At 41.9% G+C, this 19,042-nt stretch overlaps 1 long non-coding RNA gene across 1 annotated transcript; it reads left to right on the forward strand.

The window, feature by feature from the left end:
- The first annotated feature begins 1,323 nt into the window (after window positions 1–1,323).
- Window positions 1,324–4,257, forward strand: LOC124606733. Its single transcript, XR_006978712.1, has 2 exons — window positions 1,324–1,601; window positions 3,941–4,257. It is a non-coding gene; the product is annotated as an uncharacterized LOC124606733 (long non-coding RNA).
- The last annotated feature ends 14,785 nt before the right edge of the window (window positions 4,258–19,042 follow it).

The following is a 19,042-nucleotide window of genomic DNA, read 5'->3' on the forward strand; positions in this document are numbered from 1 at the left end:
CCTTTCTTTCAGGAGTGCTAGTTCTGCAAGGTTCGCAGGAGAGCTTCTGTAAAATTTGGAAGATAGGAGACGAGATACTGGCAGAAGTAAAGCTGTGAGGGTAGCTCAGTTGGTACAGCACTTGCCCGCGAAAGGCAAAGGTCCGGAGATCGAGTCTCGGTCCGGCACACAGTTTTAATCTTCCAGTAAGTTTCTTAATCTTCTTAGTAGATCTGTTACATTATCTAAGTGTCCTGCCAATAAAACGCAGTCTATTATTCATATGCGACCACCAACGGCCGGTTTACTGCGACAGCGCATTGGTGAGAATAAGCGTGAGTACTGGCGATAAGTAGCCGTTGATTTTTCCAAAGGGTACGTACCGTTGCCACAGTACCGTTAATCCCGGTTGCAGAGATATTATCATTTCACTTATTATTCAACCACTGGAGTAACTAAGACTTTTGGTGGGCTGCATTCGTATTAGTGATTGAATTTCCAATTAGAACAGTGTAGACAACCCACCAATTGCTTCAAAACTTAATTGCATACACTTTTTCTGTGTTCGTGCCTCAGAGTCTTATGCTATGCCATTGCTTTTAATATAATAAAACATTAGTTTGATTTTACTTGCACTTCATTTGAAGTAAGCTGTAATTTGCTTCAATTCATTATTATTAATGTTTTTCGATTTAGTAAGTGTAAGTTTCCTTTAATTTACGTCTATGGTCATAAACTTTTTGTTAACTGAATACCGGTTTCGGTCTTTATTTATATGTATTTGACGATGCTGGTGGTGATTCCACATTTAACGTTTGACGATGCCACTATGGCTGCAGTACATTAGGACCTTGTTTTTTTGAAGCAGATACGATGATGGTCATTAAAGACCGAAACTAGTAATCTGTTTACAAAAAGTTTGTGATCATAGACGTAAATTAAAGGAAACTTATTACATATACGGATCACTGTTTTTTCGCGACAATGTCGCAGGTTGTGAAATTAGCAAGTACAGTCATTCAGTAGCGTTTTATAGGAATTTATAAGCTTAGGATTCCATGTTATCATCATTTCAGAGACAGCGATTCCGCGGAGCAATTAAAATTTAGCTTCGGGTCTTAAGGGATGCGTGAAACAGTCTGGGCAGTTGTATCATTCCGGTACGATTTCAGATCGACACACAGCGGTATTTTGCTGAGAAGAAGCTGATCTTGTTAACAACAAACGACATTAAAGAAAATATATATTGAGGAACGAATATCTTGCCCTGCTTGCTTTAGATTTTACATGTTATTTTCTCTTCAGGTTCTCTTTGTAGGGTTAACACTATAAATTTGAACGACGTGACAAGCTGCAGAAATAGTTTACCACTCATCCCGCGGGTGCGCCTAGCTGGCAGAGGCCCGCCTGAGCGTCCTTGACGACGCAGCCCGGACTACAGGTTCCGCCGCAGCCCTCGCTGCCGGCCGCCCCCGCCACACCTCACCTCATACCCCGAGAGAAGGAGCGCCAGCCACGCCCGTGCCCCGGGGCAGAGCTGTGTGCATCTCCAGCCGCTATAAATGTGCTGCCCGACAGCCGAGGGGCATCAGTCGACTCAAAGCGGCACTATGAAGACCCTCGTAAGTATACCGTAGCATTCACTCCTGCCGTTTTATCTGTCTAAGAGGGCGCATCACAACGTCAGCGAACAGATGAGAGATATTTCGAGTGGTTATCACAACAGCGATTCTTTCCCTCTCTTCTGCGTTCGCAGCGCATAGAAGTGCATGTTATTAGGGTGATTATTTAGGAAGGTCGTGTGAGACGACTCGAGCTGCAGACACTGGTGCAACTGTCAATAATGTCTGAGCACATTCTTGCATGCAGATGGTTTGTTGTGCTTAATGATAGTGCGAGAACTGTTTAAATATTCTGTGTTACATATTCTGAGGGATAATATTCTATGGTTATTTACCATTCGGTTACATATTCTCTCCTGTTCCGCCAACAAGATGCACGAAATATTCCGTGCATGGAGGAATGATCAAGGAGAACAATATACCCGAGCTGATATTCATTATTTGATTAGTATCAATTCATAGCAGGTCATTTGACGGATGCTCCAATTTCGGTTTGTTTATAATTTTGATTTATTACTGATAACATTCTGTTAACCACAGTAATACGAGTACAGTGACAAAGATCGTGAATTATTGTTTATTTTACTCACGTTAGGAGAATCAAAGTTTGATGATAAAAGCGTTATTGCATAAAAAGCTAACGTGTACACAATTTAGATAAAATAATACATTAAAGTTAGCAAATTTTATGGAATGGATGCTTTGAAGAACGTTATTAAAACGACAGTTTGGACCTCTGTGGCACACCATGCCAGCAATATGGTGCAGCTTAGCAAGACTCGCAAAGGGGTAAAGCCGCATTTACTGTTCTTTAGTTTCCCGAAGCTGCAGATCTCACTATGTTCAACGCATGCCATGGCTCTCTGTGCCTTGGTAGGACTGCCTCAAATGGACTCAAGCGTCCAACAAGCTGATAGGAAGCAGCCTTAATCTCTCAGACGATGTGCTACATAGTCCTCATAGATAACGTTCTTTCCGTCAAACCGCCTCCCTGTAAACCGTTAATCGGAGATTCTCAAGACCTTATATAGCTAATACAGAACTACTAAAATGTATTCATCTTTAACTAGAGATGTTCATCTTTCTGCATCACGAATGATGTTGCCAGTGACTGAATGAATCTGCGGTATTTTGTGTGATGAGCGGACCAGAGATATTCCTTAATGCTCTTCCTATTTGAGGTGTTAGCTACGGTGTAATTTTTGTGACCAAAACTGTTGTTTTTCCAGAGGTGTTTCCTGTTTTTGCTGCTAGTTTCATGAAGGTATATTAAGCGGAACTGTCATGACGTCACAAAATTGAAGCCCATGTCCGTCATGTTAGTTGTCCTGAACATTAGCTTCTGGTGGAAGCACTTTGATAAAAAATGAGAACTTACATAATTTACGGGTGTACTAATTATTTTGATTACACTCTGAACTGTAAAGGAATCACATTTCGGTCGGCCGGAGTCGCCGAGCGGTTCTAGGCGCTACAGTATGGAACCGCTCGACCGCTACGGTCGCAGGTTCGAATCCTGCCTCGGGCATGGATGAGTATAATGTCCTTAGGTTAGATAGGTTTAAATAGTTCTAAGTTCTAGGGGACTGATGACCACAGCAGCTAAGTTCCATAGTGCTCAGAGCCATTTGAACCATTTGATTTGTATCACATTTCATTCGTAAGTTCAGGTGACATTTTGTGTTATATACATGAAATTTGGTCGCAGTGCTTTCTTTTACTGTAGAGGTTCTATTTCTGTAGTTTGACTTTAGATTTCCTACCAATTCAACTCTCTCGGTGAACGCTACGAGAAGGAAAGACTGGAAACCTACCAAACATAGTAAAATATGTTCTTAGCAGTTTCGAGAGGAGGACACAGACCGAACATCAGTTTCGTCAGTCCATATTAAGGTAAATGCTGGATTACGAAAGCACCCTTTTCATATAACACACTTCTCTTCTTGGTTATTCGAAACCTATAACAAAGAGAAAGTTTTATTTACGAGGCGAAACGTGTCGCATTACTGGATCACATATGTGTTTAGGATGAGATTAACGTCTTCTTCACACTGTATTGTTCACGAAATCACCGTACTATTTTCTATTTAAAACTTTTGAAAGCGAAAGATTGAAATTAAAAACAAGAAACAGTCGTAGACGGCAGTCTAGTAATAATCTGGGGCAACTAACATGGCTATGCTGGCTTTAAGCAACGCACAGCGTATGTCATTAGCGCTATCTTCCGTTGTTATACCTCCGTGGCTAGTTCCCTTATTACATCTTTGACCAGAGATATTGCTGTTTTGTTGTTGGCTGTGCTGCAGTGTCAGTGACCAGATGTGTTCTCTTTGCCACAGGTGTTCCTGTTTGTGGTGCTGGCTGTGGTGTGCGCGGCTCTGGCTGTGCCGGGCCCTCTGCCCGTACCACGTCCTGGCCCAGTGCCGATTCCTGCTGCGCCCAGGGAGACCCTGCGTGGCAGCGAGCAGGTCTACTACGGTGTTTACTACCCGTATGTCGTCTGATGACCTGACACTGTACTCCAGCATCCTCCAGTGACGGCATTATCGACTTGGCATCGACACGGACATGCCCTCTAAAGCTCCTGGCCAAAATGTGTTTTCTGTATACTTTGTCTGGTCTCCTACTTGTCAATAAACATTATTCTATCTACTGAGTACTGTTTAAATGGTTCCATTTTCATTGATTATTACCAGACTCGTTATGCAGTGTAACGATAAAACCAGTTTAACGTTATTTACCAATATTTATGACAACAAAACTTCAAATAGTTAACTATTTACGTTGTCCGATGACACAGGGTGACAATTATTGAACTATATGAAAAATGAGTAAATTACTTACAAACTACGGTTTGCAAAAGGTTTATTCAAATTGTAAACGTCACTAGAGCTATTCGGATTTAGGTTATGACATGTTCGATATGCCTGCCATCATTGATGAGATGATGTGGAGCAGACGGATAGCGAAATTCTCCATGACCCGCTGAAGTGTCGGAACATCGACGCTCTCGATGACTTCCTGAATGGCTGTTTTCAACTCAGCAATGGTTTTGGTGTTATTGCTGTACACTTTGTCTTCAATATAGCCCCACAAAAAGGTGTCGCATCTGTTAAGATCCGGAGGATACGGCGGCCAATCGAGGCCCATGCTGGTGGTGTCTGGGCACCCCAGAGCAAGAATGCTGTCGCCAGAGGGCTCCTCCAGGGCATCAAACACTCTCTTGCTTCGATGGGTTCCAATTCCGTCTTACATGAACCACGTCTCGTTGAATTCATGGTCACTTTGGATAATGGGTGTGAAATCATCTTTCAAAGCCCTCACTTACCGTTCGTTAGGCACCGTGCAATCAGAGAATGTCGCACTGATCACTTGTTGTCCGCACTGATGCATGACCGGACGTTGCAGACCACACATTCACCCGTTGGGACAGAAGAGACTTCGCGATCGCGAAATGTGGATTCTCAGTCCCCCAAAAGCTCAAATTGCATTCACTTTCACGTTCAAATTGCGCATACTCATTCTCATCATGCCCCGCGGCCAACAGTGCAGTTTTAACGTCAGAACGCAAATCGTTGAGAAGTTATGACGATTTTACTTCATATAGTTCAATAATTGTCGCCCTGTACAAATCTTCATTCTGTATTCGACGTCTGTAACTTCGCGCTAAGCATATCGTGCAGGAGATGAACAGGAAATATAAATGGACAACTATTACCTGCTGAATGCAAGACTGTCTATGATGGGTGGCTTCTGATATTTAATGACTGAAGATTGTTTACGTATTTCAGGAATGGTCATACAAGTAGTAGTCGTACCAAAAATCCTTATCTGAACGCAATGCAACATTACAACTCGTTCAGTTCCGATTATCTGATGTGTTAACTTTGACAGATGCAATCACTGGAAAGATACGGTTTTTTTAACAATTCTCAATGATTTACGTGTCCATCTGTTTTGCAGCAGAACTTGTAAAGTTAATCTGTTTCGGATGTACTTCAGGTCCGATCCGATACCTGAGTAAATGCCGGCACGGTAGCTCAGCGAGTTCGGTCAGAGAGCTGGTTGGCCTCTGTAATAAAAAACTGAGTCGAAATATCAACAAATGAATTTGTCGGATGTCATGTGACGTCCGCAACGACCAAAACACGACGACCAACAACGAAAAAGAAAAGAAAAAGTGGACAGTGCGACGGAGTGCCCTGCAAAGGGGTCGGATTCGATTCCCGGCTGTATCGGAGATTTTCTCCGCTCAGGGTGTAGATGTTGTGCTGTCCTCATCATCATCATGCCATCCTTATCAACAGGTAAGTCACCGAAGTTGCGTCAACTCAAAAGACTTGCACCAGGCGACCGGTCTACCTGACGGGAGGTCCTAGCCACACGACATTACATTTGATATGTACTTCATTCTTTATTTCCATACACAGCGTCTCAAACCTACTGGATCAAATTGAAGCAGGTGATAGTGAGTCCGCAACCGATTTTTATGCCATAGGGAACCAATGGTCGTAAATAAGCATTTATTGTGTTATGGACATACAAGCGTATACTGCATAGCAACAACATAGATCACAGTAATAGTTCAAAGTGACGACTACGAGTCTCAGTGGATGCATGGCAACGGCGCATGAAGTTCGGTCGCATTCTCTCACAGGTCCATGGTGTCTGTGGTACCAGGAGACAGGCAGCTTGGATCCTAGCAAACAGGTCTTCATCCGATTCCACGGAGGTCTAATACAGCAACGTTTTGACGTAATCCTACAGCAAAAACTTCAGAGTGTAAGGATCCAGCAATCGCGCTGACCATGGGACAGGACGTCCCCTTCGAATCCAACAATGAGAGCACATATTGTTGAAGTGCTCGTAGACACTAACATCGGAGTGGGCTGGTGTATCGTCGTGTTGGAATCACATACTTTCGCGGAAAACATGGGGTACAATCTCCAAGAACTGTGGCAGCACATCTAGCAGGAACACCAGTTAATACGGGTTAATAAAACAGGATGATGGCGAATATTGTCCTATTATGTGATCCTGGACACCGCCCGCCCATATCCATACATTGACAGAGAATTGTTGCTGGTGGTAACCCAAGTAGGTGACATGGAGATTGTCCTCACTCCAGACATTCAATATATGCCTTGTGACTGGTGGTCGTCGCTCTGAACAATTCTTATACTATGAGCTACGTTGTTGTTAGGTCGTGTGAGCTGTGTAGTTCCGCAAAACAATAAATGTGAATTCCCGACTACTGGTTCCCCTTCTCAATATAATCAGTTGTGGACCCACTACCACCTGTTTCAATCTGCCTCAAGAGGTTTGAGTCATCTTTGTATACACTATTAGTGGTCACCTACACTTTTAGTGGTCACTTCCTGTGAGTGCCGAGCGAGGTGGTGCAGTGGTTAGCACAATGGACTCGCATTCGGTAGGACCGAGGTTCAAACCCACATCTGGCCGTCCAGATTTAGGTTTTCCGTGATTTCATTGAATCACTGCAGCCAAATGTCGGGACAGGTCCTTTCAAAGGACATGGATGATTTCCTTCCACTTCCTTGACACAATCCTGGCTTGTGCCCCGTCTCTAATGACATCTATGTCGGCGGGACGTTAAATCCAATCTTCCTTCCTTCCTTTGCTTGCTGCAAGTAATTACATTTGCTCTTATCTGAAAGTGTCGGTTCGTGAATGGAGGTATTTCCAGAAAATGGGCACCGGTATCTTATTTCGAAATAAAAAGCACAGTCGTAGCATATAGCTGAACGTCAGAAAGTCATGCAGTTTAGAAATATGAGAAAACGTCGTTGGGATTAAGTAACAACGAGATTGATTTCTTTGTAATGAAGCTATGAACTGAGAGAACATTATGCTCTATCCCAAATTCCTCTATTATCCTTCGTCAAACAAATACTTTATCGAATTTGCACTTAGCCATTATCTACCTCTGGATACACCATTCTATTGTGGGAGTATATTACTGTAACCAACAAAAGCTATCTTATTTCTGCTACCTGCAGCAGGAAGAGACATGTAGGATTAAACAATCTATCACAAACACGGTTGGAGGAACTGATGAGCGAATATCATTTAAAAGAATCCATCGCAACATTCACACTGTGTTTACTTTTGACAGGAGTTATTTTCAATCTCTTCATCCTGTGGAAAAACGTTGCCTTTCTAATATAGTATTTTTCGTGGAGATGGCGATACATTACAGCATTTTCCGTCTTCTTGTTACTGAGTCATGTAACCTCCTATACACCATCTACAGATGAGACTCCTTCTTTCTGCAGATGAGAATGAAAACTTTCGAAAACCCGTCTGCGGAATACAAAATTTAAAAAAACGGCTTGTACAGATTTCCATATATGTACTGAATAACCAGTAACGTGTTCGTAAGCATCCGTAATGGATAAGCTTAGTGAACTGCCTTTCGTGTCTTTCGTCGAATGACCTGCTAGTTTAAAAAATTTAAGTGCTTACTTTTTCTCTCATGATTGGCGCATTGGTGTGCCTAATTCTTAACAACAATATTGCCTGAGTGAACTAGCTTCTTTAGCTTCTTATATAAGGGCTGTGGTGTGTTGGAAGAAGACAATTAGGTCTACAGCGCACTTCAGTGCATGTAAAGTACCAGCGGCAGTTTAAACTTGTTTCATCAACTGGCTCTAACCAACAGTTACCAGACAGGACGCTAAAAATGCTTGCCTAAGCCGGAACAGCGCTGTTGCTACGGTCGCAGGTTCGAATGTCGCCTCGGGCATGGATGTGTGTGATGTCCTTAGGTTAGTTAGGTTTAAGTAGTTCTAAGTCTAGGTTAGGTTAGGTTAGTGTTGTTTAACGTCCCGTCAACGACGAGGTCATTAGAGATGGAGCGCAAGCTCGGGTTAGGGAAGGATGGGGAAGGAAATCGGCCGTGCCCTTTCAAAGGAACCATCCCGGCATTTGCCTGAATCGATTTAGGGAAATCACGGAAAAGCTAAATCAGTATGGCTGGAAACGGGATTGAACCGTCGTCCTCCCGAATGCGAGTCCAGTGTGCTAACCACTGCGCCACCTCGCTCGGTCTCTAAGTCTAGGGGATTGATGACCTCGGATGTTAAGTCCCATGGTGCTTAGAGCCATTTGAACATATTTCGCATGCCTGAAACACGAAATTAAGTCACTGTGTCGAAAGAAACAGAAAGTAAGCCAAGAATTATACGAGTCTAGGTTAGCTAGCACAAAAAATTAAATAATTCTGCTATTTTCGCTTCAGTTGTGGAAAAAGTCGAATGCTGCACATCCAGATATATAAACAAAATGCGACTAATAAAAGCCTAATAAGGAAATTGGAAATCTCAAATTGGGCTGTACAAAATCCCATAGCAACAAACACGTTCACACACTCCATTTCTATCCTAGGGTAGTCAATCTTAAAGATATTAAACTAGATAAAAACGAACAATAGTTCTTAGAAGAAGGTCTAAATCCCATTTTTGACTTACCAACAAATGAACAAGAGATAGAAGATCTCATTATAGAATCTGAATATATTCCCACTATAGAAGCAAAAAATGACAACAGTAATGTAAACACAGGCCTAACTATAGATTTAACAAAAGAATATATTAAAAACATAGTAACACAAATTAAAAAAGTTAACAATAAATTAAGAAATAATTGTGATGAACAAAAGCTAAAAATCTAAAACAAAAATTGCAAGCAAAATCGTCACTATAAGAAAATCTGTCAAAGGTAGTAGTGTCTCCCTCATGAAAACAGAAGACTATTTAGAAAAAATAAAAAGAAGAATTCACTATCAAAAAAACATGTTGAAAAGAAACTGAAAAATATAGAGTACACAACAGAGAGAAACAGAGACTTGTACAACAAAATCCTCAAGCCCTTAACATTAGATGTCAACCAAAGGTCCACAAAGAATATTATCCAGCCCGTCTAATAGTGAATTTCAGAGCAGTTCCTACATCGCTACTAGCAAAATAAGTACAGTCACAGCTCACCTACTAGTATGAACTAGAAAATGGTAGAACAATAAGAAATACCTCTCAACTAGTAGAACGTATAAGAGAGCAACACTGCTCACCTTTGTTGTAGAAAATATGTGCAGTTGCATGCCAGTTAATGAAACCATAAAAATAATTGAAGGAAACCTGAAAATGTGCAACCAGCTACTCCATGAACACACAGATGAATGAATAAAATTGTTAGTTAAGAACACAACAAAATTATTTTGAATTCAATCAAGAGTACTACATACAAGAAGAAGATTTACCCATGAGTTCATCTTTCTCAGGAACATTAGCCGACATTTTCATGTATCATACAGAGAAATTAATATTTGCTGGCATAATAACAAAGTAAAGCTACGTTGTCTTCTACTGGTACAGATACATGGATGTAGTAATATGCATAGTAGATGAATCTAAAAATAGGATACAGCAACTACAGAAAGACATAAATACTGTACACAAAAACATAAAGTTCACAATAGATGGAGTCCAAGAAAACTCACTCAACACACAATAAGTGACATTACCTTAATTGCAACCTCAAACCACCCACAGAATCACATACAAGTTGTAATTAGATACATGTTAAACAGACCGAACAGGATCCCCCTAAATAGGGTGGGTGGCTGATTATGTTTCACTGAAACTGTTGCAGGAGAGCAGCGATTTGCCGAGTGATATGTGGGCGAGCGTTGTCATGGAGAATGTACGCGCCCTTGCTCAACACTCCTCTTCTCCGTTTCTGAATTGCCCGTTTGAGTTTTTTCAGAGTCTCACAGTACCTGTCAGCGTTAATTGTGGTCCCAGTGGGCATAAAGTCGACCAACAATACCCCTTTCCGATCCCAAAAAACTATTGTGATGACTTTGCCGGCAGAGTGCATTTGTTTGAATTTCTGCGGCTTTGGCGAAGAAGGATGCCGCCACTGGCGTGATTGTTGCTTGGTCTCAGCAGTAAAGTGGTATGCCCAGGTTTCGTCACCAGTGACAACTGAGTCCAGAAAGTTGTCCTGTTCGGCTGCAAGGTGGTGAAGAAATGCGCGGCACGCATCAACTCGTTGCCGCATGTGGTCCTCAGTCAGCATGCCTGGTACCCATCTTGCGCACACCTTCCGGTAGTTCAATGTTTCCGTTAAAATTCTGTGAGCGGCGCTTCGGAAAACCTCAGGAACCAACGTGCAGAGATCATCCAGGGTGATCCGCCGATCTTCACGCATGCTTTGCTCAACCTTCAACATTGTCTCCTCAGAAATTGACGGTCTCCCGCTCCCTTTGACTGTCGTGAATTTCGGTCCGACCTGCTGCAAACTCTCTACACCACTTAATAAATAACAATTTTGACATCCATGCACGACTTACCACACACTTCCGTCTATTGCCGATGGATTTCAATCGGTGCAATTCCCTTTGTGTCCAAAAACCGAGTAACTGCGCACAGTTCGCACTTGGCGGTAACATCCAACGGGAGCTCCATCCTCAATCACTGCCAAGCCAAGACTGAGCGCCTTAATGCGGCTTGCTCATGTTTACACACAGTGCGTGAAGCACTCTTCATAACAGCGTGACCAACTGCCACACAAACAGAGTTCTGTACTTACAAAAAAATAGGAGACATTAGTTTTGGGAGTATCCCAGTATTATCCAAAGTTTAATGGTTGTTGGTGTAAATCCTCGTAGAACCCACAAAACTTCAGTTGATATCGTTCTGTATGTCTTAGCAATCTTAATGTTATTTTATTCGTTCTGGATCTTCTTCAGCTCCACGGCCTTAAGGATTGTTGGTGAAGAACGTAAACACCCACAAATACTTATCATACTTTCGGGCAGTCATGTTTATCTTCAACAGAATTATCAGAATTAGTACTTTTGGCTGATGACGCTAATACTATAGTCACTCCAAACATACACACAACAACAAAAAAACGAAAAGTATTACTGAGAGGTTTTCTGCAAATAATCCAACTCTCGATTTCAAGGAAGACACATCATAGTCAATTGTGCACCCCCAGAGGTTCTACACGCTTGATGAGTGTAAGACACGGCGAGGAAGTAATAACTAGGACGGGAACTTTAAATTTTAGATGTCCATATTGTCGAGAATTGAAACTGAAAACAAAATAGAATGTGCAACTCTTAAAACAGCTTTGTTCAACCATATTTTGACTTCGAATTAAGGTAAATCTTGAGGAGAGACAAATTAGTAAGTTGGCATATTTTGCATACTTTCATTAAAAATGTAATATGGTATAGTGTTCTGGTGCAACTCATCTTTGAGAAATAAAGTGTTCATAGCTTCCAAAGAAGCTGTAAGAATGGTGTATAGTGCCCACCAACTATCACATTGTAGACAACAGTTCATGGAGTTAGGCGTTTTTCAGGTTTGCGTCACCCATTATTTAGTCCCTTGTGAAGTTTATTGCAAATAACCCACTGCAACTCAAAAGCAGCATTGATATAAAATAATTACAATACGAGAAAGATGGCGTTCATTAATTGACATTGTGTTTAGCATAATAATGCTGCATCGGAATCTTTCATCACTTATCCCATGACATAAAATGTCTGACAGACAGCGGAGTTAAATTCGAAAAATTTTCTGCATGATAATTCCCCGTATTCCGTAGGATTTGCATTTTTGTAATGTGCAGAAGGTGATGGGTAGGAATAACTAACTTGAAACCATTGAAAACGGTCACGATGTAGCCGTATTTACATATGAATGAGTAATGTGAACGTAAAACGACTCGTTCCTCATCACTGCAGGTAATAATACAAACAATCTATGGAATGTTAAACTAGTTTACTAAGCTAACTGCAAATGGAAACATTAGCCTTATGAACAGGGTCATGGTAACCCAAAACTGGTAACGACATAAAATAAAGCCTTTAAAAAGTCTCTGTGACTTGTTGCGTTCTTCACGAACGTTCTTAAAGTTGATCAAATGCTACATTCTTAGAATCTTCATATAGCTATATCAAGAGGCATGAATTAGTCAACTTTTCATGTAACCTTGAAGTTCTATAATTTCGTGATTTGATCAAGTAAGCATGACATTTTTTATTCCTCCTGAGATTTTCTGTATTTTATATGCCAGGGAGGAAGATGACGCTGGCAACTGTAATTAAGTGTGTTTTATTCTAATTGTTACGGTGTTTGACATTGAGTACACTATGTAATCATATCCACATCACATAAACATTCATGATCGCTGGACCAAAAGAATGTGAGTGCAATTATAACGTGTGCGACTGGGTGAATTCAGATGGAAATTCCTGGTTTAAGTTCGCAGTAGAAGTCCGAGAAATGCGGTTGGATGTTATCTTCGAAGCTGATCAGTAGCGCCGCTCAATCGCGAAATCCATCTGCCAAGCGTTTTAAACGTGCGGCGCCGTGGTTGGTTCTTCCGAACTCGCACGGAGGCGACGTTGTGTTCGGACTTCGGAAGTTAAACCGAGTGGAAAAGTTTGAGGTGAAAGAATCAGGCGTTGTCTTTCCTGACTTCTGACTGGAGGAAACGCTTGCTATTACTTGCAAATCCGTCTTGATTATTGGTTAGTGCACCCTAGCAGGCCTGCCCGGTCTCAGTGTTTGGTGGCAAGGCAGCTTAGATTTTGGACAGAAGGTACCAGGCTGCTGATTATTGCAATGGAGAGTTGCTGTTTCTTAAGTCCGATGTGCAGCTTCTGTGCATATCTGAACTGCAGTTTAGAATGGAAGTTGGTTCAATTCTGAGTTACGTTTCCGTATAACGATCAGCCCCTGCTGTTAGGAACAAGGTGGGATTCTCGAAAGTATTATTTTTGCTTTCGTATCAGGTAGATTCAGCTGGAACAGAAGCTGTTCTTTATCGCCCACGTTTCACTTCCTGCCTCATGTGTCCTGAATTTCATGATCCGTTTCAGTAAGAGTCACAAGTCTGCTTTGATGATTCAGTCATTACGGTGATCTTTCCTTTCGAATATTATGTGAGCCTGAATCTTTGTGTGTGAGCAATTGCATGTCCATGTTGCATTCCATGGTCAACCCAATCCTTGCTGAATAATGTTACTCATTAAGTTATTACAGTTTGTTATTAAGGAATTATGGTGTTAGGTTTTTAATGTGTTCTGTGTTGAATGCAGTTCAGGAATAAACGTTTTTAATAAAGCTATTCAGTTCTTTAAATTTCGCCACAATGTGCATATCAGACATCTTCCCCCCTCCTCTGACCTCTAAGCCCTCGTACCTTGACCTAGAGACTTACTAGGAAACATTCAGGGAAATGTAAACTCTGATCGGTAGATCTGAAGTTAGAAGTTAGATTTTTGTTGCGCTTTTATCTTTAATGTAGAAATTTATGACTAAATTTCAATTCATACTGGTAGAACTTCGGGCTGTTTGGTACTCAGTTGCAGATTGAAATACTAAAAACTATAACTCCTCAATAGGAAGATTACTGGTGCGATACGTCCCCATTATCGGGCGGAAGTTGGACCTACCAAACAATTATAAAAACTGGTGGCAACTTTTAATTCTTTCGTCATTGTGTTGAGTCCAAACAGCAGTTTTAAATAATCTTCATTGCCCCTGAATATTGTTCCCCATTGAATCTTGGCGATCTATATACTGTAACGCACGTACAGATAAATAGAGGATGGTTAAGAACTGCGGCCGAGTGCCTAGTGTAATTCGATTTCTACATAGTATTATTATTTTTCATTACAATTTAATCAATAATAGAACGTGTGTATAATTGTATTTAATAATTCTGATGAATAACGTTAGTAATTATTGTCACTAATTTTAAGATAAAAATTTCAACCAAGCTAGACAAAGTCAAACCAAAATACAATACCAACTTCGTGTATGACTTCCACCCTCTTCCACACTAATAAAACAATGGTCCTTCTTGCACACAGCATCAAAATCATCAATCCCTATCCATAAAGCCTTTTTAGATTGTGTTTCATCTCTGGTGAAAAATATATAAGCCCCGTTAAGTAGCTAATATTGAAAAGAACAAAAAAACATATAATTTCACGAGTACTCAGGGTATTTATCCAAATATACGAAAATGTTATGCAGGTCATATTGTTGTGGTTGTTGTGTTCTTCAGTTCTGAGACTGGTTGCATGCAGCTCTCCATGCTACTCTATACTGTGCAAGCTTCTACATCTCCCAGTACCTACTGCAACAGCCGGCCGGTGTGGCCAAGCGGTTCTAGGCGCGTCAGCCTGGAACCGCGAGACCGCTACGGTCGCAGGTTTGAATCCTGCCTCGGGCATGGATGTGTGTGATGTCTTTAGGTTAGTTAGGTTTAAGTAGTTCTAAGTTCTACGGGACTGGTGACCTCAGATGTTAAGTCCCATAGTGCTCAGAGCCATTTGAACCATTTGAACCTACTGCAACATAAATCTTTCTTAATCTGCTTAGTCTATTCATCTCTTGGTCTCCCTCTACGATTTTTACCCTCAACGCTGCCCTCCAATACTAAATTGGTGATCCCTTGATGCCTCTGAACATACCCTACCAACCGATCCCTTCTTCGAGTCAAGTTGTGCCACAAACTCTTCTTCTCCCCAATTCTATTCAATCCCTTCTCATTAGTTATGTGATCTACCCATCTAATCTTCAGCATTCTTCTGTAGCACCACATTTCGAAAGCTTCTATTCTCTCCTTGTTCAAACTATTTATCGTCCATGTTTCACTTCCATACATGGCTACACTCCATACAAATACTTTTAGAAACGACTTCCTGACACTTAAATCTATATTCGACGTTAACAAATTTCTGCTCTTCAGAAATGCTTTCCTTGCCATTGCGAGTCTACATTTTATATCCTCTCTACTTCGTCCATCATCAGTTACTTTTGCTCCCCAAATATCAAACCTCCTTTACTACTTTAAGTGTCTCATATTATGAACCCCTAAATTAAGTAAATACCAAAATTTGATACGATGTTGCAGTGGCTGTGTTATTCTGAATTACGATGCTAAGTTCCTCTGAACATGCATACATGTACAAAGGAACAGGCACTGCTTCGACTACAGTCGTTATGAAATACATTAAATGCATTCGCAATTGCGAATATGAACAATCATCAGTTTTATGATGAATGACGACAATGTAAATTTATGCCGGATCAGGACTCGCCTTACCATTTGGCTAACCGTGCGCTATTCATGCCCAGATGCGTGGCTGACGACATATGGCAATTTGCATGGGTAGCCAAATGGTAAGGCGACCGCTTGCGATAAGGGGAAATCCGTATTCGAGTCCCGGTCTCGCATAAATTTACATTGTCGTCAGTCCATTCTACAGGTGACGGTTGTTCACATTCGAAATGGCGAATACACTTAATGTACATCGAAATATGTCCTGAAGATTGCACAAAAAATTGTTTCACCTAAATAACAGTTTAACACATCAGCTACAAGAGAGAAAAATATAGTATTCTGTTTAAAAAATACCACTTCTTGCTGTGCCGGCCGGAGTGGCCGTGCGGTTCTAGGCGCTACAGTCCGGAACCTAACGACCGCTACGGTCGCGGGTTCCAATCCTGCCTCGGGCATGGATGTGTGTGATGTCCTTAGGCTAGTTAGGTTTAAGTAGTTCTAAGTTCTAGGCGACTGATGACCTCAGAAGTTAAGTCGCATAGTGCTCAGAGCCATTTGAACCATTTGAACTTCTTGCTGTAACTTCCTGGAAAATCTTGTCATACACACATATGAAAATGGCTGATTGTAAGTGTATGTGACTATTCTACATCTCCTCCTAAACACTGGATCGATTTCAGCCAAATTTGCTACCTTATCACCTTACTGCCATAAGGTTACGGGTGCGGGTGAGGAGAATTGGTAACCCCTAACATTTAGGCTACCCTGGATGAACAGCATGTTACGCAGTAGTACTAAAATACGTTCCAAGGGATATACATGTGGATAGGCACAGTGAGCAGAGAGATGGAAGGAGGAAATGGATAGTGACAGTGGGGAAGATGAGGTGAACAAACAAAAGAGGAAGGAGGATAGGGATGGAGAAAGGGGGGACGAGGAGGTGGTCAGAGAGAGAGGTGAGTAGAATAACGTTGATACATGTAGGGGACGGAGGATGGTGCAGTGAGAGTGGAGTACACACATCTGGGCGAAGCCGCGATTAAAAGGCTGTAAGTAGGCTGTTTAGGTTTTCATTTTGGTGACGCCAAGTAGTGCTTTGTATGAAAATCGCTGATTGCGCTGTGTGCAGTCTATGGCTGGCTGGACTCATTGTTGTAATATTCGCTTGTGTAGAGTTGGGCCGTTGGATGTGGAGAGAGGTTACTATGAGCGGTCGATCTGGACGTGTGTCCGCCAGAAAAAGGAAATTTTTAAAACTGCATGTTACGTTTTTGAACACTATTAAGGTAAATACATTGTTTGTTCTCTACCAAAATGTTTCATTTGCTAACTATGACTATCAGTAATTAATGCCTTCAGTAGTTAGAATCTTTTATTTAGCTGGCAGTATTGGCGCTCGCTGTATTGCAGTAGTTCGAGTAACGAAGATTTTTGTGAGGTAAGTGATTCATGAAAAGTATAAGTAATTGTTAGTCAGGGCTACTCTTTTGTAGGGATTATCGAAAGTCAGATTGCGTTGCGCTAAAATATTGTGTCATTTTAGACACGATCAGAATAAGTCAAGAGAAAACTGTCTGAGTACGTTTAGTTTTACTCAGCTGTTTCAGTATCAAATAACGTAGAAGTTTACCAGCACAGTCATTATCAATTTTTCTAAGGGAAATTTCAAGGCTAGTAACTAAATAATTTGCAGAGAAAGAATAACTTTAGTTACTTTTACCTAGACGAATAAAAATTCCTTTCTGTTATTATTTTGTAAGATACCGAGAAACACATTTTGTGTATATCACATTACCTGCACTTGGATTTTAGTTAACAGTTCACTAGCTTTTGACTCACGATATTTGCAGCATCACCAACGTGAGTGTCCTCACTTGAAGCCAGCCGGTTACAGCGTGTGGCCTCCAGCGGCTCCTGCTGTCTTGGTACAGCGGGTACTACGCTACTGGACATTAAAATTGCTACACCACGAAGATGACGTGTTACAAATGCGAAATTTAACCGACAGGAAGAAGATGCTATGGTATGTAAATAATTAGCTTTTCAGAACATTCACACAAAGTCGGCGCCGGCGCCGACACCTACAACGTGCTGACATGAGGAACGTTTCCAACCGATTTCACATACACAAACAGCAGTTCACCGACGTTGCCTCGTGAAACGTTGTTGTGATGCCTCGTTTAAGGAGGAGAAATGCGTACCATCACGTTTCCGACTTTGATAAAGGTCGGATTGTAGCCTATCGCGATTGCGGTTTATAGTACCGCGACATTGCTGCTCACGTTGATCGAAATCCAATGACTGTTAGCAGAATATGGAATCTGTGGGTTCAGGAGGGTAATCTACATCTACATCTACATCTTCATTTATACTCCGAAAGCCACCCAATGGTGTGTGGCGGAGAGCACTTTACCTGCCACTGTCATTACGTCCCTTTCCTGTTCCAGTCGCGTATGTTTCGCAAGAAGAACGACTGCCGGAAAGCCTCCGTGCGCGCTCGAATCTCTCTAATTTTACATTCGTGATCTCCTCGGGAGGTATAAGTAGGGGGAAGCAATATATTCGATTCGATCCATCATCCAGAAACGCACCCTCTCGAAACCTGGACAGCAAGCTACACCGCGATACAGAAAGCCTCTCTTGCAGAGTCTGCCACTTGCGTTTGCTAAACATCGCCGTAATGCTATCACGCTTGCCAAATAACCCTGTGACGAAACGCGGCGCTCTTCTTTGGATCTTCTCTATCTTCTCTGTCAAACCGACCTGGTACGGAACGCCGTACTGGATCCCAACGGCCTCGTATCACTAGCAGTCGAGATGACAGGCATCATATCCGCATGGCTGTAACGGATCGTGCAGCCACGTCTCGATCCCTGAGTCAAGAGATGGGGACGTTTGCAAGACAACAACCATCTGCACGAACAGTTGGTCGACGTTCGCAGCGGCATGAACTATCAGCTCGGAGACCATGGCTGTGGTTACCCTTGACGCTAAGCTGCATCACAGACAGGAGCACCTGCGATGGTGTACTCAACGACGAACCTGGGTGCACGAATGGCAAAACGTCATTTTTTCGGATGATTCCAGGTTCTGTTTACAGCATCATGATGGTCGCATCAGTGTTTGGCGACATCGCAGTGAACGCATATTGGAAGTGTGTATTCGTCATCGCCATACTGGCGTATCACCCATCGTCATGGTATGGGGTGCCATTGGTTACACGTCTCGGTCACCTCTTGTTCGCACGGACGGCACTTTGAACAGTGGACGTTACATTTCAGATGTGTTACGACCCGTGGGTCTGCCCTTCATTTGATCCCTACGAAAAC

The sequence above is a fragment of the Schistocerca americana genome, chromosome 3, assembly GCF_021461395.2.
Source record: "Schistocerca americana isolate TAMUIC-IGC-003095 chromosome 3, iqSchAmer2.1, whole genome shotgun sequence".
Lineage (NCBI taxonomy): Eukaryota > Metazoa > Arthropoda > Insecta > Orthoptera > Acrididae > Schistocerca > Schistocerca americana.